The following is a 24,602-nucleotide window of genomic DNA, read 5'->3' as shown; positions in this document are numbered from 1 at the left end:
GCAGATTTGTTTGTGAAGGTTTTGATCTCTTCTGAGGTAAACTCTGATTGACTATCACTACAAATCTTTTCAGACCATTCCTTGTGAATATTGTCCTTAACACTGAAACTGGTGGATGATTCTACAGAAATGATCTCTCGCCTCTTGGAATGTGTCTATAGCAATTTGTAGCATACAGCAGCACTAGCCACAAGGCGGTGTGAACACTCACTCTAGATGATTGTCATTGGTGAAGTAACACACCAACCTCTGTGCAAAAATGGGAAAACGAGGCTGTGAATGGAAGGCCGGAGTCCATAACTGGTCTTGGAAAATTAAATCTGGCATGACACTGATGAACTGACAGATACTCTCAAGGGTATATGGGTGTTTGTAGTGCGTTATTTTGGACCAGCTGTTATGAAGTGCAACTCACAATGCATCTTAATTTACCTGTAACAGTCTGTCCATCATATGAAACTTTAACCAAGTGATTACATTTTCATAGTACCTAGGTGCTTTCCATATACATTGTTGAGCCCAAAACAGGAAATATGCCTTTGATGCAGTCAAATGTGCCTCTTTTAAGTCTGTGCTATATCAGCCTGTTTAGAGTTGCATTGTAGGTTATTCAAGCATGAAGTATTAAACCCATCATCATTTAAACCCATCACCATTTGCTAAATGGATGGCACAGATATCACACCAAAAACAAGATTATTATGTTAAATAAACCCTTACATATATTACAGTTAAGAATTACTTGGTGGAATGTATCTGCTGATAAACTTGTGCCAAGTCAGTCTTTTGTTAAAATAGCCCAATGTCATGGAACCAACTACCTTCTGGCATAACAAAATATAGAAAAATGTCAAACATTCAAAAAAAAAAAAAAAAAAAACAAACATGTGGGCAGCACTTGCAAGATGCATCTAAGTGTAACTGGCTTCTCAACACTAATTAGGTCTGCAGCTTACAATGGCAGGTAGGCAGATATGTAGTAATATTTACTTTTGTACATATGTAAATAATTTTGCACTCCGATTTTGCTAATTGTAACTGTGTTCAGAATTTACTGATAATTTTCTTCTGCATTAATTTACTGTGAGTAATAATTTTACTGTACATGTATTGTTTCTGTACTCCTGTACCTGGGCCATGTCCGAAAAGGGTCTATGGACCAACTCATCTACCAAGTTCTCAAACTGTAAAAATAAATAAAATAAATTAAAATCCTATAAGGCCACTGAAGAACCCCAAGCATGACAATTACTACTACAAACTAGTGGTGGTCCATGTGTTAGTGAATGATGTTAGGCATTTTACCTTAAAAGACAGTAACTAGTGTCAAGCAGCATCTCACTGGAGTAAGGTAAAGAGTGAGGATCAGAACATTATATGCAAGTAGATGCTTAGGTTCACACAGCCTATCTTGACCTTGCCAAGGCTTTCGACACCATCCCCAATTCTGGAATTATAGCTAAACTCACTAAACTAGGAATAAATCCCTATGTCACAAGATGGGTTGCCAACTGGCTCACTGACAGAACCCACACTGTAAAAGTTGCAGACTCCAAATCGGACTTCAAACCAGTGACAAGTGGTGTACCACAGGGTTCAGTCCTGAGACCTCTCCTGTTTGGTATCTACTTCTCTGAAGTACAGGCTAACACAGAAATCCTTTGGCTAACAAAGTTTGCAGATGACTACAAACTAGGAGCTACAGTCGAGTCCCCAAATGTTGTGGACATCCTATAGAAGGGCCTCACTGAGACAGATGCCTGGTGTCAGAGCCATGGCCTCAAGCTTAATGCCAAAAAGTGCATTGTTATCCCCTTTGGTAAAAACTCTGTACCCATGAACTACCACATAGGCGACAGTCTTCTTAACACCAAATGTGTGATAAGAGAACTTGGGACCCAGGTGGATAGTAGTCTCTCCTTTGATACTCACATTGCCACAGTAGTCAGGAAATCCTTCTACATGGCACACTTCATCACAAAAGGGTTCTCATCCAGGAAAAAAGAGGTCATTGTTCCCCTCTACTCGACACTCATTAGACCCATTATATAGTACAATGCTCCTTTTGGAATGTACCTCACAAGTCATCTGCAGCAGCTGGAAAGGCCACAGAAGTACCTCACAAAGAGAATTACTGGCCTCAAACAGATGCCCTACACTGATCATCTCAAAAAACTCCAGCTTTACACTGTAGCATATCGCCTACTCCGAAGTGATCTCTGCCTAACATATAAAGCTATGTCAAACCCAGAGCTGTTGGACATGCTACACCTAAAGAAATCCCAATCCCTCCGAGCTACATGCTCTAGGGACCTAAACCTTGCCACCACAATAAACAGGACTTGCTGGAGGGATAGATTCCCATCCCAGACACTTCCCATACTCTGGAACAAACTACCCATCTATGTCAAGCAAAGTTCCTCATTAACACTCTTCAAGAAAAATCTTGATGAGTGGATGGGAAATAGGAAATACACCCTGGGGATCACTTCTGTGGCTCTGCTCGACAGGGGCACAGGAAATTAACTTTCTTGGGTTGGCGTAAGCCAGGGAACTTTGTTGGCTAGGCTTACTTAGGCCCTTGGACCGATAGCCTAGTACCTACCTATGAACCTTAAAAGGATGCAAAAGTTAAGGGTGTAGAAATATGTAAAGTCTCTTCGTCCAATATGCTAGTGGTTAGTACATGAAATTCCTGCTTTAGAGATAGAAAGGAAAGCCCCTAGAAAGTGAATGGAATTAGGGAAGAGCAGAGGCAGGTATGATGACACAGAAAATGTTTTTTTTAGTGTGTGTTTGAAGTTGTTAAAGCTCTCAGTGGTTGTAACGTCTGTTGGCATAGAGTTCCAGTGCTTGACAGTGTCATGAGAGTATAGGCACTGTCCAGCTCTTTTGTTTGGACTGTAGATGGCTAGGAGTTGTTTGTTTTCAGAGCTGAAGGCTCTTGTAGGTATGTAGGGTTTTAGGACAGATTTGAGGGTTGGGCAAGTATCAGGTGTATATATCATTTTATGTGCAGAAGACGGCTGTACTAGGCTTAGCTGTTGTGCAAGTTTGAGACAATTTAGTTCTTTCAGAGCTAAGCAGTGGTGGGAATTGTACGAGTAACCTGTGGTGAATTTGGCAGTTTTATGGTAGCAGGATTGGAGCTTGTTTTTAAGAGAATATTGTAAATTGGTGTATAAGGGGGCTGCATATAAGAGTGAGAGAAGCAAATAGGCGTTGGTGAGGGATTTTCTGGTGGAGCTATCCAAGAAAAGTTTTTTGTCTGTAAAGCGTTCCTAGTTTGATACATGCTTTTTAATGTTATTGCAGATTTCATGTTCGAAAGTTACTTTATCATCTATGGGTACATCTAGAAGCTTAGCTGTGGGAACTGGCTCAATTTCTGTGTTATCTTGTGAGAATATTTTAAAGTCAGATCAGAGTGGTTTTCTTGAGAAAAGCAGGAGTTCTGTTTTTTTAGGATTTAAAAGTAGCTGGACTTCTCTCAACCATGTCTCTATTGAGGTGAAGGTGGCTTGGGTAAGTTGCTGGAGTTGTCATATCTGTCAGTCACATTTTCCTTCAGGTTTTCTTTTTTATCTCTAACTCACTTAATGTATCAGTCAGTCTTTCGGGACATATCTAAGGCTAATCTTTTGCATCTCAGAAAATCACATCAATGGATCTGGTTGAAAATATGGTCTCTTTCACCACTGGCAGCTACTAAAACATCAGTAGCTGCACAGACAAGTTAGTGCACATCCGTTCTATGTATAATGACAACTGTACGAACAAATGCATATGGTGAACACTCATATCACTAAACTGTAAAACAAAGAAAATCTTGAATAATTATAAAAAAAAAAAAAACAGATCACTCACCTCACAAATATCCTAATTTAGAAAAAGATCTTAATAGCACCATTAGGAAAAATAAGGTGAAGTATAAACTTAAAGCAGTCAAAAACAGCAAAGGGAATTATAAATCCTTCATCTGCTATGTTAGGTAATTAAGAAATAATGTCCAACACTGGAATAAATTGATTCACAATAACATCACTTACTTCGACCCAAAAGATGTAATGGATATCATGGCAGACAAACTGAATTTGACCCCATATACCCATACTGTCTCTCCCTTAACCAGATACACTACCATCTTCAAACTCACTACAGAACTATCCAAAGATAAAATAAACATTACTCCGACCCAAAGGATGGAATGGACATCATGTCAGACAAACAGCTCCTATACTTTTCAAAAAAAGCACCAAACCAAGCATGTCCAAGGGTCAGCCTCCGTTGATTTCTCCTATCCACCTGGTGAGTCTGGGCATACTGGGGCAATGCAGCAATTGCTCATGTACACAGACAACCCTCTCCTCCTACCATCCAACCCTTCAACCTGTGAGAGATGCACTTAAATAGCCAAATTGGAAGCAAAGCTCTCTCCAACCAAGATTGTTCTAGACAGCCAAAAGGAGAAGGTTAACACCCGCACTACACCTCAAGCAACACATAGCCCTTCTAAACTCACACCACCAACACTCACACATGGCAACCCTAAATCCACATATGCGGAGGCCCTTAACTGTAACCTGCCCAAGCAACAAGGACCTCCAAAGTGGAAACGCAAACAAACATCAATCACAACCAAAGTGTCACACAGCTCACACCAGTGTGCCACCCAGCAACAGCCCCTAAGGCAAGACAATGTACCTAACACTTTAGTCATAGGTCCCACTCACCAGGCTGAACAAGGAGAAAATTACAGTGAGTTGCCTGTCGGGTGCCAGGATCCGCCACATAACTCATGCATTCAAGTCACTCCACAACAAGTACAAATGTGACTCTGTCATTGTCCATGTTGGAGTGAATGACTTGAGACGTACCTCCCTGGACTACATGAAAAGAGACATGGAAGAGCTCTCGGATCATGTGGCCCAGGCAGATATGACCCTAGCCCTGAGTAGCATCCTGCCTTCACCCAGAATGATACCACAATATAAGTACAACATGACTGACTTCAACAATTGGCTAAGCTTTTGGTGTCATTCAAAGGGGATCCAGTATCTGTCTGCCTGGGACAACATGATCGACAGAAAACGATGCTTTGCCAGAGATGGTCTGCACCTGTCGCCCCCTAAGATTCAGGTTATTGGCTAAGGCTCTTGCTACCCCTATAATGCCTTTTTTAGGCAAAGTTCAAAGGACAAAACCACCACCGTAACAGGTACAAGCATGCAAAATCTAAAGGTAATGCTACTCAATGCTAGAAGTCTAAACCTCAAAATGCACTTTCTCGAGGCACTCCTAAAAATGGAGAACATCGATATCTGTGCAGTAACTGAGACCTGGTTCAAGGCTCCAGAGAGCACCCCTCCAATACCAGGCTACAACTCTTACCACACTTTTCGGCCACCAAACCAGGATCGAAACACTAAAGGTGAAGGAGTGGCCATATTCACCAAGGATATCCATACCACCAGGTTAGTTGCCCAACAAAATGCATCTGCAATTCTCCAGGTGCAACTAACACTAGGTAAGACTGCAATCCAAATTGTAGCTTGCTACAGATCCCCCACCATGCCCCAAGATTCTCACTACACCTTTCTAAACATACTGGAAAATATTAATATACAACCAAACACCCTAATACTGGGTGATTTCAACTATCCTGCCATTAACTGGGAAAATTACTCGTGTACCAACACCTATGCCCAACGGTTCTTGGAATTCATAAATTCCAATGTCCTGGATCAACTAATCCATAGTCCCACCAGGGGCTCCAATATCCTAGACCTGGTCATTACCAACATGGGAAATTGATGCTCCACACCTATGGTCACCCCCTCGTTGGTCAGGTCAGACCATAAGCTAATCACCCTTAACATCCACATCCCAACCCCACTCCCCAGTAAGGAAACCTCCATAAAAAACTTCTTCAGAGCCAACTTCATGCTACTCAAGTCAGAAGTTACAAACTTCATGACACCCAAGCAGACGGGAACTGAAAGTTCGACTGCTGAGTCCTGCACTAAGACACTGTACGAGCACATTCATGCATGAATCATGCCATCCCAAATAGAACCAAGATGCTCTCCTCCAAAAAAAGGAAGCCAATTTGGTGGTCCCTGCCATAAACAAGCTTTACAACAAAAAGAAGAAACTGTTGCAGAAAAGAGGAAAATCCCAGGATGCAAAAAACTACCTTACCAGCCTCAGTAAGAAGCTGAGATCCATCATAAAATCCTCGAAAGCTAGTTACAAAAATAAAATTGGCAAAGATTCCAAAGACAACCACAAGGCATTCTATAACTATGTCAAGAATCTAAATGGCAATGCTCAGATCTGCTCTGAGCTACAACAGAATGGCATTAAATATACTGATCCCAAGGATATTGCCAATAACGTGGCAGATCAATTCAGTGCCAACTTCACCCCCCTCTCACCCCCTAAATGGCCCATCGCAATACCGGAAGATTGCCAAATTCCAGTAATAATGGCCACACAGGTAAAATCGCACACTCCAAAGCTAAGAATACAGCATCCATGGGACCAGATGACATCCTGTGCTATGTACTACATGAACTACAAAATAATCTGGCACCTTGCCTAAGTGTAATGTTTAATCATACCCTCACCTCAGGCTTCATGCCCACTGAGTAGCGCACACCTACAGTTATCCTACTCAACAAGGGGGGATCCAACTTGGATCCCGGGAACTACTGCCTCATCAGTCTGATGAGCCTGATCTGCAAGGCCATGGAATGTATTATCATGGAACTTATAAACAAAGACATTAGCAACCTTAAAACACTGGACCCCACCCAGTTTGGGTTTGTGAAGGGCCAATCTTGTCTCCTGAATCTGACTGACGTCCTTGAACCAGTCTCCAGAGTCTTGGACAAGGGTAAGGCAGTCCACACAGCCTATCTGGACGTCACCAAGGCTTTTGACACCATCCCCCACTCTGGAATCATAGATGAACTTACTAAGCTGGGCATTAATCCCTACGTCACTCGATGGGTTGCCAACTGGCTTACTGACAGAACCCACACTGTAAAAGTAGCTGACTCTAAATCCAGCTCCAGACAAGTGACAAGTGGAGTACCTCAGGGTTCAGTCCTGGGACCTCTCTTGTTTGGCATCTACTTCTCTGAAGTACAGGCCAACAATAAGGGACTCTGGCTAACAAAGTTCGCAGTTGACTGCAAACTGGGAGCCATTATTGAATCCCCAAATTATGTAGATACTCTACAAAAGGGCCTTACAGAAAGAGATGTTTGGTGCCAGACCCATGGGCTCAAGCTCAATGCCAAGAAACGTATAGTTATCCCCTTTGGGAAAAAAACATGTACCTGTGAATTACCACATAGGTGGCAGTACACTAAACAACGAAAATATGATAAGAGACTTAGGGACACAGGTGGACAATGGTCTTACCTTCAATGACCACATTGCCACAACAGTCAGGAAATCCTTCTATGTGGCACACCTCAATACTAAGGGCTTTTCATCCAGAAAAAAGGAGGTCATTGTCCCACTGTATTCATCCCTCAGTAGACCCATTATAGAATACAAAGCCACATTTGGTATGTACCTCTAAAAACATCTGCAACAACTGGAAAGGCCGCAGAAATACCTCACTGAAAGAATCACAGGCCTAAAGCAGATGCCCTATGCTGACCGCCTTAAAAAACTCCAGCTATACTCTGTCGCATATTGTCTACTCCGAGGCGATCTCTGCTTAACATACAAGTCCATGTCAAACCCAGAGCTGTTGGACACGCTACACTTAAAGAAATTCCAGTCCCTTAGAGCCACACGCTCCAGGGATCTAAACCTTGTCATCACAATAAACAAAACATGCTGGAAGGATACGCTCCCCAGACTCTGGAATAGACTACCCATACATGTCAAGCACAGCGCCTCTTTGGTCCTCTTCAAAAGGAACATTGATGACTGGATGGGAGAAAGGAAATACACCCCAGGGATCATGTCATTCACCCTGCTAGACAGGGTTCCAGGGAAGTAAATAGTGTGGGAAGAAATAGCCAGGGAATTGTTATGGCTAGGCTTATATAGGCCCTAGGGCCGACAGCCTAGTTCCAACCTATGAAGCTATGAACCCCATATACCCATATTGCTTCTCATTTAAATAGCTACACTACCATCCTCAAACTCACTACAGAACTATCCAAAGATAAAATGAACATCTACAAGCTTGGTAAAATATCAGGGTGCATGCTCAGCAGTACTTAATATGAACTATTGGAACCCCTTCTCAGTGTTTTCAAAATTAACTTAGCCATTGGGTTTGTAACATAATCCTGGAGAAATGCTACAGTGTTGATTTCTGAAGATCCTGCCTCCTAAACCTGATAAGCTTCTTTGATAAAGTCACTAAGGCAGTGAGCAATGGTCTGCCAATGCATTATGCCTACCTCGAGCTGGCCAAGTCTTTTGATATCATACCCCATTGCAGCATTATGCACAAATTAGTAAAATTCCATATAAACCTCTATGCTGTCATACTGTAAATTGGCTGTCTAACACATCACAAGTTGTCAAAGTTGTACATATCCTCTTGGAATGTAGAACTGCAACTAACAGTGTCCTACAGGGTTCTGTGTTGGGAACTTGCATCTTTGGTCTTTAATTGCATCAAGGTTATTACTCCAGGAGTGTGACTATTCAAGTTTTCTGATGACTGCAAACTAGATATTGTTATTCTACATCTAGTGATACCAAATTTCTCCCACAGGGATTAGACTGTGCCTGCATCTGGTGTTCAGAAAATGATGTCAAACTGAATGTTAATAAGAGCATTATGGTCGTGTTTATTAAGTAAACCATTCTTCTTATCATATAAACAATACTCCACTACAGACCGATACTACTAAGAGAAACTGCAGTTCATATGAGGATAACATATCCAAAACAATTTCCTCCCAGTCTAAACATGTAATTATTCCATTGTACTCTGACCTTATTGGACCTGTGACTGAATATAATTCTCCCTTCATCATTATCAAACAAAGCATTACCCAACTACAGCAACCACAGAAATTAATAACTAAGAAAATCAAGGATCGTACAACCAATAGCTGTCCCAACAGATTAGATTGGCCATCCCTGTAATCTGTGACCTACAATTTCCTTTAAAGTGACCTAGCCTATTATGCTATGAAGGAACCAGCCTGTTTGACTTCAAGGGCATTATCAGGTCTTAATCTACACCAACAAATTGGAAAATCTTACTGGAGAGGTAGGTTAGTAACCTAACACCCTCTCATTTAATGAACAAACTTCCATAAGCTTAGTATATTATGTCCACCTTCAAAGCAAACAAAAAAATGGATGGTAACCACATTCACTTCAGAGATTACATGTATGTCCCTATTAGATAAATTAGTTGAGCACTATAGATTACTATGTTTTCTTAAAGGCCTGTATAGTCTATGCATCTTATAACTAACTAATATAAATAACTAACTGCTTGCCCAGTAACTTCCTCTTTTCCTATGTACCTTAATTCTGTATCAGCACTTATTTTGGGTCAATTGTTCTCCATAATCACTATTTTTGACTGGAACATTTACTGATGACAAAGTGTGCACGTGTCATTAAAAGACAAATGGTAGTGCCATAGATTTTGGCTTATCATATGTGTGCTACATTGAGGTTTCTTTACTATGGGGAATGCAGCTGTTATAGACATTTCTGTGAGCAGGGGTGTAAAACTGTTTAAATGGTTTATTCAGACTGGTACATAATTGTTTACTTGTATTGTTGATAAATGACTACTGTTTAATCTGTTTTAACAATCTTGGCATCTCTATACAGTATTTTTTTTCAGACGTGCATGCAGGGACAAAGATGCAGAAATGCAAAATTTTAAAGTTCTACTGAAGTGGAATAGCTGACCTCTCCCTTGCTATATGATATGTAGATCATGCTGAGGTAGTGTAGAAAGTTTCATATGATCAGATGATCGGATGACTGAAACTCTGACGCACTGTTGCCTATGAGAAGATAAACTTTTATTCTATGCCTATGTTTTCATTATCAGATGGATTTCTTACACAATCTGATATGCTGATCACTTGGAAAGGGCAAGATCACATATCCTGTCAAGTGTTACCATCTCATTCTGTAAAAACTTGACAAAATAAGTCCAGCTGTACCCTCAAAATCAGTTCACAACAAATCAGGTGGTACATGTAACTCAGAGTTACATCCAGTACACAGGAAGTACAAATCTGCCATATGATAGTTCCTGGGAATAATCTGACCTGTTAAGCAAAACAGTTTTCAGGGGCAACCTGTTAGTACCAAACTGTTGAATGATTTGCTTTGTTTTACGTAGTATGCTGGTGGAAACTGCAGGCACTGAACTTATTGCAGGATGTAGTTCGCTCACATCTCATTATTTTGCCACAAATCTAGACTCAGGCAAACGTTCCTTTTGTCATTCATCTACAAATTACAAAACAATGGAACAGAACTTAAATAAGTTGCCTCGTGTATAATTTAAACTCATAAATTTGCTAGAAATGAAGCATGAGAGTTGTCAGACATTTCCAATACAATACTTCCTGTGTGTTGGAAACAATTTCTGACATCTGCTGAGGAACAGTGCTGTTTGTTGTAGTTCTATATTTACTGAGGAAGGGAGTAGGGATGAATGTCACTGTCCATATGGCTGTTATTGGCTTCATTAACAGCTGTATCCTCAAGAAATGACATCATCTGACTTACAGACAGGATGTGCATCAGGCAGAATATCACAAACATAGTACAGAAACAGAAAGATAAGATTGCTGTTAACCTTATCCTGATGTAAAGCAAGTAAATTTATTGTGCTGAACACTCATTTTAATGTCCGCAGTCAGTATTAGTCATTCTAACTTTGCATTTCATCATCTTATGTGTTCTCAGTGCATAGCTGCTACTTTAATACATATTTGGCCCCTGCTTTACCTGAAATAAAGAAAATACATTTGTTTGATGGTATTATTATGATTAACAGTAATATTAGAGCTGTGAATGTCATAGTTGTATAGCAACAACAGCAAACAGCTCTCATTTGCTATAAGGTTGCTGAAGTGAAGAAAAGGATTTTTTAAACATATTAATGAGAACTCTAAGCTCTACAGTAAAAGATCAAGAAGAGGTTAAGCAATTTGTGCAGCTTAAAACATTCCTTATATAATTTTAACTGTATACCAATATCATGTTGAAAGATTCTGGCCAGCTGAAGACACTTTCAGCCAAATAAAATGTCCCGGACCAGCATAAACACAGAATCAACCAATAAGAATGGAACAATATTTTACACTGCACAGATTACTCATTCTGTTCCAGATTTTAAATATATAGCTGACCAACTGAAGAAATAAATGGAAATGAATCATGGGAATCTTCTTCTTTACTCCGGCACTGAAGGGAAATACGTGCTATAAACCATCCTAGCCTGCCATGGTCCACTATCTAAGATACTTCTATTTATCCTAACCGTTGAACAGAAATTTGTCATGCTATGACCACTATGATCAGCTGCTGAATCAGTATCCTGTGTACCTCTTGTGAAATCATTGCTGCTACAACACATATTTTGTCCAAATGTGTGTCTTTGTCATACTGTGAATATAACATAAGCAGTTTATGTAACAGGCTGGCTATGAAGATGTACATCCTGCAGAACCATTTTTCTTTCAATCTCTACTGCATTTTACTGGAAACAAAGATAACCAGGCAGTTGTGCACAATACACTTCAATCTGTTTATCAAAAACAGATTCATAAATAAAATCTTTGTATGAATTAATTATCTATCACTTTTAATGCAGCAAGTCAAGTATGAGAGTCAGGTGTTACATGTATTGTACTGTAAACATTCTGTGTGCCCCTGATTATTTGCACATCCTTGCAGGGCAAGTCCTATTTATGTCACTATATATCATGTGAATGAGCTGTGTAATAGTTCCTTATGACGCTGCATATCCGCATTCTCAGATGGTGTCTCAGTATCTATAAATAGAGTCAGTTTATAAAATCACAAGGGATATCCCAACCAACAGAAATAATACAAATGCTTCTGTCTTTAGTTCATTGTTTCGTTAAGACATTCTAAAGCATTTCACCTACTTCTGTCTACTATCAAGTAAAGTTTTGCTTGAATGACTGACCTCAGTAATTCTGTAATTTAACAATCACTGTATTACCTGCCAAGACGCCCAAGACCAGAAACATTGAAATGTACATCTGACAGTCAGTAAGGACCACCTAAGTGTACAATTTGTCAATTCTTTATGTGCTGGCTAAACTCAGATTATTTTCAGCAAACAGACTTATTTGTTTCCATACCTCATTAGAACCATGTCTGCTCCATACATTTATTTATTTATTTGTTTATTTATTCTTTCCTTCATTCATTAAATATATATATAGTGAGAGACAGAGAAAGAGAGGGAGAGAGAGACGTATGATAATTAGTCGAATGTCCCCAAAAGTAAACACCAAAACATCGAACCAGCAATATTGAAAGCCAGAACATTGAAAACAAACAAAAAAGCATACTTTTTTTGCAAGGAGGCTGCCCTGCACCCTCCACACTCCCTGCTAATTATATACACCAACTCCAAGATCGCACAATAACGGGGAAAGGGATAATTCCCTGATTCCCGCTGTTCCCCTATCACAAATAAAAAGAAGTTATGTACTCACCATAATGTTCTATGTTTGTTGTCCAGTATCTTGCCTTCATTCTTGCTGGTTGGGTTTGGAGCCTTTACTAGACAACAAACATGGAACGTTATGGTGAGTGCATAACTTCTTTATGTTATGCTGTCCTATCTCGCCTTCATTCTTGCTGGTTTGGACAGAGTCCCCAGCACCTTTTCTTGTGTGGCTCAAGGGAATAAACTCTTCAGGACAGTGGAACCAAGAGGCCACATCTACTTTGTAATGAGAGATAAAGGTGTGAGGATTAACCCATGTAGCAGCAGCCGCACAAACTGAATCCAATGGGAGTCTAGACTGAAAGGCAATGGAAGTAGACAATTCGAGTACAATTAGCCGCCATATAAAATTATCATGTTGGAGACCTCAGATCCAATGTAAAGTCCCATAGATTATGCAAAGCTTTCCTCAGGAGTACTTTTCTATTAAGACCACTCTAGTTGAATGTCCTTTAACTTTCCCTGGCGGTTCTTTGTTGTGAGAATTATAGACATAGGTGATGGTCTCAGTAAGCCATTTGGACAAAGTAACTTTTGAGACTGCCATGCCTTTTTTATTTTCTGAATAGGAAACAAACAACTGGTCTGACTTTCTGAAATCTTTTGTCCTATGCAAGTAAAAATGCAAATGTCTATGCACATCCATTTGGTGAAGCTTATATTCTGCCTTGTTGCCATAGCTAGGAAAAAACACAGGCAAGTCTATAGATTGGTTTAAATTCACTTCAGAACAAACTTTTGGTAAGAAGGAAGGATTTGTTCTGAGGGAAATTCTATCTTTGTGTAAAATCAAATATGGAGGGCGGATGGACAGAGCTTGCAACTCTGAAACTCTCCTAGCTGAAGTAATTGCTGTTAAAAAGACTGTTTTCCAAGATAAAAATTTTAGAGAACAAGAGGATGCTGGTTCGAAGGGAGGAAGGATCAAGGATGATAATACTAAATTTAGATCCCATGGAGGGGGAGGTTCTCTTAAGGGTGGTCTTACTAGAAAAGTACTCCTGAGGAAAACTTTACATAATCTATGGTACTTTACATTGGATCCGAAGTCTCCCACATAATAATTTGATACAGCAGCTAATTGTACTCATATAGTGGCCGCCGCTGCCCCTTGATTAAAGACTTCTGTTAGAAATTCCAAAATTGCAGGTATAGGAGCTGTAAAGGGATCTATGTGTTTTTTGTCCGCCCAACAAGAGAATCTCCTCCATTTGCTTGCTTAAAGTTTCCTAGTCGTCTTTCTGTGCGAGGAAACTAGAATGTGTCATACTGCAGGGGATAATTCTGGAAGCCTGGCTAAGAATGGAAGTGGAGTAACCAAGCTGTCAGCTTGAGGCTCTGAAGAGTGGGATGAAGAGTTCCTGACTGATGCGCCAGAAGATACAGCACTGGGTCCAGGATCCACGGGTCCTTCTGAAGGTGGGGCCAAAGAAAGGGGAACCATATCTGACGAGGCCAGTATGGAGCAATGAGAATTATCCTGTGACTCAATGACTTGGCTTTTTGAATAACCTTCAGAATCAATGGAAATGGGGGAAAACTATAAAGAAGTCCCAGGGCCAATTGTGGATGAGTGCATCCCTCGATGACTCTCCTGGAGGGGAAATGAGGACAAAGTAATTGCTGCATTTGGCATTGAAGGGAGTGGCAAAAAGTTTGTAGCAAGGCTGGCCCTGTTTGAAAAATATGATTCGCAACTTCCTGATTCAAGGACTACTCGTGAGGAATGAGAATTGCTCTGCTTTGCCTGTCTGCTATTACACTGGATTTCCCTAGGATGTGCATTGCTGTCAGAAAGTGATGAGAAGAAAGTGCCCATTGCCAAACTCTCTGGGCATCTCGACATAGGGGATAGGATCTGGTTCACCCCTGTTTGTTGATGTACCATACCACTGACATATTGTCTGTTTGAATTGCAATAGTCCCCATGGGAAGAGAGCTCTGAAATGCTTGCAATGCCAGAAGCACCACTCTCATCTCTAGGACACTGATGTGCAAATCGTACTCGTAATCTTTCCAAATCCCTTGGGCAGTCTGTCCCAGATAATGCCCCCCCCACCCTATCTGGGACACATCCATGGTCACTGTAGCGACAGGTTGTGGGAGTACAAATGGTCTGTCCATCATTACCTGAGTGGAATGAAGCCACCATATTAGGCCCATCTTGCAGGCATCCATAATGAGAATTTTGTGTAACATGGGTAACCCCTGTTAGGACCACTGAGTGAAGAGTAGCCACTGTAATATCCGCATGTGTAGTTGTGGCAGTGGGACTAGTGTTATTGATGCTGCCACTGAGCCTAAGACCTTGAGGGCAAATTTTGCTTGTACCTTTATCTTCTTCAGTAGGATAGATACTTGACTGCGTACCATTTGTATTCTCTCTTGAGGTAATTTTACTACCATGTCATTTATGTTTAATTCTGCACCTATAAAGGTAATACACTGTGATGGCAACAAGGCAGACTTTTCTATATTTATAGTAATGCCTAGGTCTGAGCAGAGATGGATGGTGGCGTCCCTCACTCTGATTAGTAAGTGCTTGGTGGTGGCAGTCAGGAGCCAGTCATCTAAACATCGAAACACCTGGAATCCTTGACGTCTCAGATAAGCCGTGACTACTGTCATGCATTTGGTAAACACTCTGGGGCTGTAGTGAGACCAAAGGACAGAGCTCTGAACTGATAATGACTGGCTCCCAGCCAGAAGCGTAGAAATCTTCTGGAGCACCTGTCCATCTTTACGTGATAGTACGCATCCTGAAGATCTAAACAGCACATCCAATTGTCTTTTCCCAGAAAAGGGAGTATAGACTACAGTGTTACCATCCAGAACTTTGCTTTCTTTACTGACATGTTCAGTCTGCTGAGATCCAATATTGGTCTCCAGTCCCCTGTCTTTTTTGGAACTAAAAAGAACCTTGTGTAAATTCCGGATCTGATCTGGTCTGCGGAGACTTCTTGGATGACTCTTTTTCCTAGCAACCTTTGAATTTCTAGGGTTGCTTGATCCCTTTGACTGGGTGGAATGTCTGGGATAGACTTTGATGGATGAGGTGGACAGTGGAAAGGAATGCTGTATCCCCTGGATATAATGGACTGTACCTATTTTTCTTGAGTCAATTGTAGCCAGGCTTCTGGATACAGTGATAGTCTTCCCCTGACTGCCTCCAGAGGTGGACAGTCGAGTCTCCTTTCAGGAGCGTTGGAAGGGCCGACTGGAGAAAGTATCTCTGTCACCCTGGTTTTGCGAACCCTCTTTGCCACGTGGATGGTGTCTTCCATTGTTATTCCCCCCCCTCTGCGCTTGGGGGAAAGATCACCATGAGCATCTGACAAGGGTCCTCTGGACTTCCAGAACCACATTTGTCCGCTCTTTTGACCTTTAGGATAAGGTCTGGAAGGGGCAGAAAAACACACTCCAATGGCAGATAGAGTCTTGACATCATGTTGGCTCCTGGTGAGAGTCTCCTTTACTTTCAGCCCAAAACAAAGACGAGTCATCAAATGGGGCGTTAATAAACGAAGATCTGAAGGGTTCAGCAAAGATGCATCCAGGAATGTCTCCTAAGAGCTATTCCTGTGCCTGCTGCCCCGATCGCTCCATCAGCTGCGTAGGAGATGAGGTGCATGGAGGAGTTCGTAATCAAGGCTAAGGTCGCAAGCTGGGAATTTATCTTATCTGACAAACCCTGGGCTGTAGCACCTTGTAGGGTATCTCCTAGCTCTTTAATGAGATCCACGAAACCTCAAAACCACACAAACTACAGAAATGTAGAAGAAATACAATGATCCAGTCCAGGATAAAAAGACAAATTTAATACATTCTAGCTCCTCAGCATATACTGCCTTCAATGGAATATCTTTAAAGAGATCCATCTGAAGTCAGGTGAAATGTGATAAGTAATTCAGTGACCATAGCATACCAGCCGCTGAGGAGAACATATATTTCCTGAATCTGTCTATCGTTTGAGACTCCTTGTTCAGTGGATGGACAGATGCAGAAGTTTCAGCAAACTCCTTTTTTCTGGCCACTACCACCACCATCGCATCTACTAGAACTCCCTTTGTTAAATGCTGTCTATCCTCTGGGGCTGTAATGAGTTTGTTTGGCCTCCTCAGAACCGGGTTCACTGACTCTGGAGAGTCCCACACCTTTCGACTTACAACACCCAGGAGCGGGTCGAAAGGCGGAGACACCCAAGAGGTGGAGGGGCAAGAGCCAAATGCCTCCAGGTATACCGACTCATCCTTAGAAGGGGAGAGGGATTTCCAACCACCCCTCTGCTTAAGGATCTCTAGGATGTCTGAAAAGGAGAAATCCTCAGATGGCAACTGTGGAGACCCTTCTGAATCCTCTAAGTCAGTATCAGAAGTGACAGACTCAGGGGAGTCTACGTGTTTCCTCTTACACTGTCTCTTCTGAGGGACCTCTTTGGGGGGATGTTCCGGGGAGGTGTCAGAAGAGGAGTTTCCACCCATTAGGGTTTCCTGCGGCACTGACTCTCTACTCTGGGGCTGATGGAGGGATGATGAAGCAGTAGACGCTGGTCCTTTAGGGGGAAGAGTGGCTGGAGCCAAAGGTGGAGCAGACTCAATGGAGAGCACACTCCTCATCACCTTGAAGGCACTGCAATCCTAGGCCAAGACAGACTCCAGTACCAAGGGACTTGGAGATCTCCCCCGTGCTGAGGAGGATGGCTCCAAGGCTGATGTGGGGGTTGAACTCACCTGTGCTGAAGTGCCGAGTGGGAGAGTCAGTTCTGACAAGGGTCCAACCTGACTCTCCCCCCAGAGCCAACCAAGGACTGTCGTCTCCCAGATCCCTTGATGGAAAACAGCATTGATGAGACTGGAGCAGATGTCAGAGCCAAGATATTGTGGGTAATTATTGGCACCGCTGGTTCCAGCACAATGACTTCCTGACGCTCTGGCTCCGAACTCGTCCAAGTCAGAGGAGGAATAGATGGCACCTGAGATACAGTGGTCTGTTCCACATCCAGATGGGCTGGGCTTGAAAGACTTTTATCCAGGGCCCACATCCACAGTAACCTCTTCACAACCCATTCCAAGTTGTCATCCGATAAACTTTTGGAGGACCGATAGGAATGGGTCGATGACCTGCCACTACCTGCCATAGACTGTAGAAAGGGAGAATGCGGCACCAATCATACTGGTTCCAATGACGGTGACCGACTACTTTTTCGGCTCCGTTGACGGTTCTGAGGACTCACATGGAACTGAGGGAAGACCAGGTTTGTCGGCTCTGAAGATACTTGATCTTTATGACTGCTTGACAGCTCAGACACCGGAGCCGATGAAGCTGACTTTTTTGGCTTGTCAGATTTAGAGACCTGATTACCTTCTCCCATTGTTTTAAAAGGGCCTATCAACAAACCTCTTAAAATAAGTTTATTTTTTCTTTCCTGTAGGACCCTCGCACTGAAACCATGACAAATGGAGCAAGAATCCTGCAGGTGGATTGCTCCTAAACAATACACACAACTTGTGTATCTGTCCGTTAAAGACATTTTCTGGGTGCATGAATTGCACTTTTTAAACCCAGATTGTCTCGATTCCTTAGCAGATTCTTTAGACATTATTAAGGAGACCAAAGGAAACCAAGTACAATAGTAATAACAATATTAACAACAATAACACAGTATGGAAAGCAAAGGTAAGACAGTCTTTTTTTATATATATAAACAAGGAGATAAAAAGTGGGCTGGAGGAGACGTCTCTAAGTTAAACGACAGTCTCCACCAGCCCGAGGAGATGCCTCTAACTTAAACAGTGACTCCTAAGAAATGGGGAAGAAGCCCTCTAAGAAAAAAACGGCTAAAGAGAAAAGAATCCTCTAAATTAAATGGATTCTCTAAGGGGACAAAAGAAGAAAAAGGGCCCTAAGGAGAAAAAGCCAAAGAACACACCAAGTAATGAAAAAACAACACACACGAGTACACTACTGAGTAAGGGAAGATATTAATAGACTCTAACAAACAGTTTTTGTGTCAAGGAGATAGAAAAAATATATAATAAAAGTAATAACTAGCCTGAGCCAACGAAGACAATGGCGATGCTTCAAGTGGCAAAAGAGATCAACGGAACAGCCGCTAGGCATCCTGGGATAGGCTGTTGCCTCGAGCCAGTGGAAGTTCTCGAGCTTTGGGATGTGGCCGAACTCAACCAGCAAGAATGAAGGCGAGACAGGGCAACATAATATCAAAAATTCTACTCAGTTCTTTCCTATATTGTCAAATTGATGTTTTAACAGTCAGTATTGTGCACTTTCAGGTAACAGAGACCCATATGCATGTATATATGTATAAAAGCATCCTGGAAGTTCTGGGTATAGCATATTTTTGGCAGAAACTGACAGAAAAGGGAATTATATAACACAGAGAATTATGACTGGGCCTCCAATCACAGCTAATATTTTGTGTGTTCAGAATACGGATGTCAAGAAATTTACCTTAGGACTGAAGTGAAGTGAAGCAAAGCTTAACAGGCAAATCTTGACAACCACTTCAAGAATAAATAACAACTGCATTACAACTGGAAAGATCAATCATAATTTTTTTATAGTGCAGAAAGCTTTATCTGCGCTATTTACTAACAGTTATAGAAAAAGGTGTAAGAGCACAAAGTGTTTACAGCTTTGAAAGGTGTTAAACACTTAGATCCGCCGTAGAAATAGCTGGCAGAATCAAAGTCTCCCTTTGCTGAATACCTTTAAAATCTGTTAGAAACTTCACTCTACCACTTTTTTTTAAAGAAACTTCTTGAAAGAACTTTAAAAGGTACAACAGTTCTTTATTATAAAATAACAGGATTTTACTGGCACGCCCACTACAGGAAGGAGGGATTTCTGACTGTGATAAGGACATGACCCAATGATGGGGATGTGCCATAACTGTAGGAGAGACTGACAGGAAAAATTACAGTGAGCTGACATTACATACAGTGACGTGCGTAACACCATTAGCTCTACCTAGCTACGGCTTAGAAAAAAAAATCTTCCCTGACATGCAGTGCCAACGTATCTGATGCTGCAGGTTGCTTTACTCCACATTCCCTGCCCAACCTGGCAATGGTACCCTGGGGGGTAGTAGTGGGGACACTTAAGGATAATTGATGCAGCCAGGCAGTTGGGGCATTCAAGGGGGGGGGGGGGCAGAGAAAAGTAACAAGACAGGAAACTTGAACTATTTAAAACTTTTCCCGAATGCTACTTAATTCTGATTCTTAAGAGTTACTTTTCCTTTGTCTTTAAAGGCAATGCTGGTCAAGGTAACACCAGACAGGGCACTTGAAAGTAAAACTAAATATTAATAGTGAAAACATTTGACAGATATATTACACAATGACTGCCAAGAGTATGGAATAAATTTCCACTTTCTACTAAATATATACATATATGCAAACACACACACACACACACACACACACACACACACACACATATATATAAAACGTGTGTGTGTGTATATATATATATATATATATATATATATATATATATATGTGTATATATATATATGTGTGCATATATATATATATATATATATATATATATATATATATATATATATATATATATATATATATATATATATATATATATATATATATATATATATATATATATATATATATATATATATATATATATATATATATATATATATATATATATATATATATATATATATATATATATATATATATATATATATATATATATATATATATATATATATATATATATATATATATATATATATATATATATATATATATATATATATATATATATATATATATATATATATATATATATGTATGAATGTGTATATGATGCATGCATGGGTACATAGGTAAAGGCTAGGCTAACTGCCCTGAAGGACCATTTTCAGCCTTACCATGATTTTTATTCCTGTACCTCCATTTGTGAACGAATGTTTCTGGAGTCATACCATTAAGAAAGGAAAGGGGACACTTCAGCGGGACAGAGCACTTAGGCACACAAGGAGTAGTCTTAGGGTAAATTTCATTATTCCCATCCATTGATCTAAGTTGCATTTGAACAGAGAATGAGCTTTGTTTTTAGTGGATGGGAAGTCGGTTGCAGAGTTCTGGCAGTCCTCTGGGATATCTACTTTTCCCTCCAAACCATTCTGCTTATGCTGCAGAAGAGCTAAGGTCTCTAAGTAGGGTATTTCTGATACCATTTCATTTAAAGAAGTGTAGTAGGTCCATTAGTACTGGGTTACAGGATGCCTTACAGGCCAGACCAGACAACTTCTTAATAGTCTACAAAAGACCAAGTTTAGCTATAAAGCTTTGAGGTGGTCCATATAGGTCATGGGATTTAGCCCTACAGTCTCTTTGTGAGGAAACTCTGTGGGCAATCTAGCTGTTGCATGTGTCTGGACAGGCACATAAGAAAGGAGACATTATATTCAATGACTGGCCTAATGTGGAGTGAGTACAGTGGGACAATGATATCTCTAGACCGAGATGCTATTTCTTTGTTTATAAGATGAGGAATATAGAAGGACTTTCTCACAATAATAAACACAGGATGGTTGAATGTGAGGTCACTGTCTATATATATTCCTAAATCTCGAATTACCGGATTGCTCTTAGGGGTGTATTGCCAATGTGGTACTTTCCCGGGGCAAATGACTTTTCAAAGGATACAATAATGCACTTTCTGGCATTTAGCTTTAGTACATGATACTGGTAACAGTTATTTGTTTGGGGAAAGCCCTCCTGGGGATTGCTGAGTCTTTTGTTAGACCTAGCTAGTTGGCAATCCAGCAGGAGACACAGGTGTTCATTCCTTATTTACAAAACTTTTTTACAATGCCTGAGTGGAATATTGTTTCAAAAGCTTTTGGCAAGTCTAAGACCATCCCTGCCTTTGTTTATTGCTTTAATAACTTTTCTGAAAAAGCCCCCCATGATAAGTAAGTGTGATTTGTGTTTGAAGAAAACAAACTGGATGGATCTAGTGTTTGGAGGTTTCCTATTGTCCATACTGATTTTTCCATGATAAGTCATTCCATGGCTTTACATATAAGGCTGGTCAATCTTATGGATCTGTAGTTACCCTGTAGGTGGATGGCCCTCCCTTCTTCAGAGTACGACTATTGCTGTCCTGTATTCACTTGGTATGAAGGACATTTGGAGGCAGAGGTTGAACAGAGCAGTCAGGACCATAGATAAATTGCACTTCATGCTATTCAAGATACATCTAGGGATACTGTCAGGACCCAGAGCTGTAGAATCTTTGGCTTTTGACAGAGCTTCCAAGACTTGGTCCTGTGTGGTAGTTGGAGGCATTTGGGTTTTTGATAATTCTTGTGAAATATTCAGGAGGAAGAGGGGATGATGCTGGAGCTGAATTTATGAGCCAGCAGATTTGATATGTGTCCACTTTAGTATAGCTGGCAACATTTACAACTAGCTCAGCGCACAACTGGGAAATACTTTTTCAGATTACTGACATAGCTGTAGAAGGCCTTGAGGTTGTCTTTGGTGTGGGTAGCTATTGTTTTCCTCAGATTTGGCCTTGGTGGTTCTAGATTCCTGAGTTGGGGTTGGGAGGGTGGCCTAATGGTTAAGGTGTTTGCCTTACAAACACAAGGTGCAGGGTTTGAGTCTCACAAGGGATAATTGGCTAAGCTTAAAATGGCTCACAAGGGCAGCTAGCTTAGTACTAATCTATGAACCTATGAACCTATGAGTTGCTTATTTAAGTTAATGAAGGGGTTTCTAAGATGCTGGGTGTTTCACTTTTTATTTTTGGCCACGATTTTCTTTCTTGTGTTATAAACATATTACCTTAGCAACCTACATATAATAATTCCAATATCTCTGTATCTCAAAATAAACTGAATTGTCCTAAATACTGTATTTTTGATCTTTATGCAAAAAAAATGCACATTTGTGATTGTACCTTAGAGTGTCAATGATAAATGGCTTGTATTTAAGCCTGTTATTTATACATGCATCTATCTATACATATAGATAAAGATAAAGATATATATGTGAATGTGACAGTGTGTATATGTGTGTGTGTATGAGAAGTAGAAAACATCAACACAGAGTTACAGCAATCAATATTCCTAAAGGGCAGTAGGTCATAAGAGTGAGACTCAGACTGATGAACCTATAAACTTAAGAAAAATCACTGCAAAAACAAGTCAAAAACGTGGCAAGTCATAAAGAAGGAAAACTCATCTGTGAAAACTGAAACATAAATAAATCAATACACATATCATGACTAGTCAAGATATTCATTCTTTCCAGTTTTATACATCTCTATGGGTCCAGTCTTATATATCTCTATGGGTCTAGGACTGATGCTCGATGGTGCTTTTCACCGAAGGTTTAATGGCCGGGCATATTTACGCGAAAGTGCTTTTAACCGAAAAAGCACTTTCGCGTATGTATGCCTGCAGCCAGAGGGAGTCGTGGGGGAATGACTGTTGTGGAGAGCATACTACAGTGTGGGTAAGGGAATTTTTCCTTTTTTCCACTGTAGTGCGATCTCAGAGTGAGAATATTAAAGTAGGGGGGTGCAAGGGGGCGTAGTTTTTCCTTTTTCTTCTTTGACGGACTTTAACGAAAGTGCTTTTTCGGTAAAAGCGCTTTCGTTAAAGTGCGTTCAGTGATTTTGGATTCAGACTGTTGAACTTTCTTTCAACAGTCCTAGATCCATCTGTATATCTATATGGATGTACTGAATTTCAATGAAACACACTGAAATATCCAAATACTGATGTTCACAACGTCGATCAGAAAATATCAACAAGCTACTGTGCATACGCACAGCAATCATTTCAGCACAAGCAAAACATAAAAACAAATTAAATCACAGAATAAAACACTGGCTTCTGCAGGGGCAATCCCCATGCACCCTCACACCCTGACTAATTATATATACTAACTCCAAGACCTCACAATGTTGGGAAAAGGACATACTTCCCAATCCTGAGAATTGTGTGATCTCGCACATCTGCTGACCATCTGTGGAATCAGCTAAACAGATAGAGACCAAAGGGTGATTTGAGAATATTCAGTCCCCCCAGATACATAAATATATACATATATATATATATATATATATATACACACACACACACACACACACACACACACACACACACACACACACACACACACACACACACACATATATGGGTGATTTGAGAATATATATATTTATATGTATCTAGGATGTTTGCTCGAATGAGCAAACAACCGAATCCATAACCACCGAATATACTTTAACAAAAGCCTTTTATTGAAAAAGCGCTTTCGTTAAAGCGTGTTACAAAAAAAAACACTACATTAACATTCATTTGAGCAAACGTCCTAGACCCATATATATATATATATATATATATATATATATATATATATATATATATATATATATATATATATAAAATGTGGATTCACTTCAGAAGACTGAAAAGTCACAATCTCGAAATTCAGAAGACTGAAGCCCAAAATCCTAAAAACAAAAAATCCTGAATCCCAAAAGACTGAAAACACACAGGATACAAATAATGACAATATTCCAGTACAAGGATACACACAAACACACAAAAGACAAAGCATAGCAGTTTTCACCAATTATGAGCAGGGGGGCAAGCCTGCACCCCCACATCCCCTGGAACTTAAATACATCATCTCCGAGATAGCACTCTACAGAAAAAAATGGCAAACATACCATACGTTTCATGACTGCCTGTTGTAACCTTAGTAATGTTCCCTTTTAATTTTCTATGCTACAACATAAGTCATGATAGTGTAGAGAAGTGCAATCTTGGAGTTGATGTATTAAAGTAGCAGGGGGT

At 40.4% G+C, this 24,602-nt stretch overlaps 1 protein-coding gene across 1 annotated transcript in view; it reads right to left on the bottom strand.

Moving 5' to 3' along the window:
* BTBD19 (BTB domain containing 19) overlaps positions 1-24,602 on the bottom strand; it is a 907,757-nt gene that overhangs the window by 343,253 nt on the left and 539,902 nt on the right. The gene's annotated exons all lie outside the window — the stretch shown is intronic.

This window comes from Protopterus annectens, chromosome 10.part0 (assembly GCF_019279795.1).
Source record: "Protopterus annectens isolate FY-2018-M chromosome 10.part0, PAN1.0, whole genome shotgun sequence".
In the NCBI taxonomy this organism is placed as follows: Eukaryota; Metazoa; Chordata; order Ceratodontiformes; family Protopteridae; genus Protopterus; species Protopterus annectens.
This window is presented reverse-complemented; position numbering and strand designations above follow the sequence as displayed.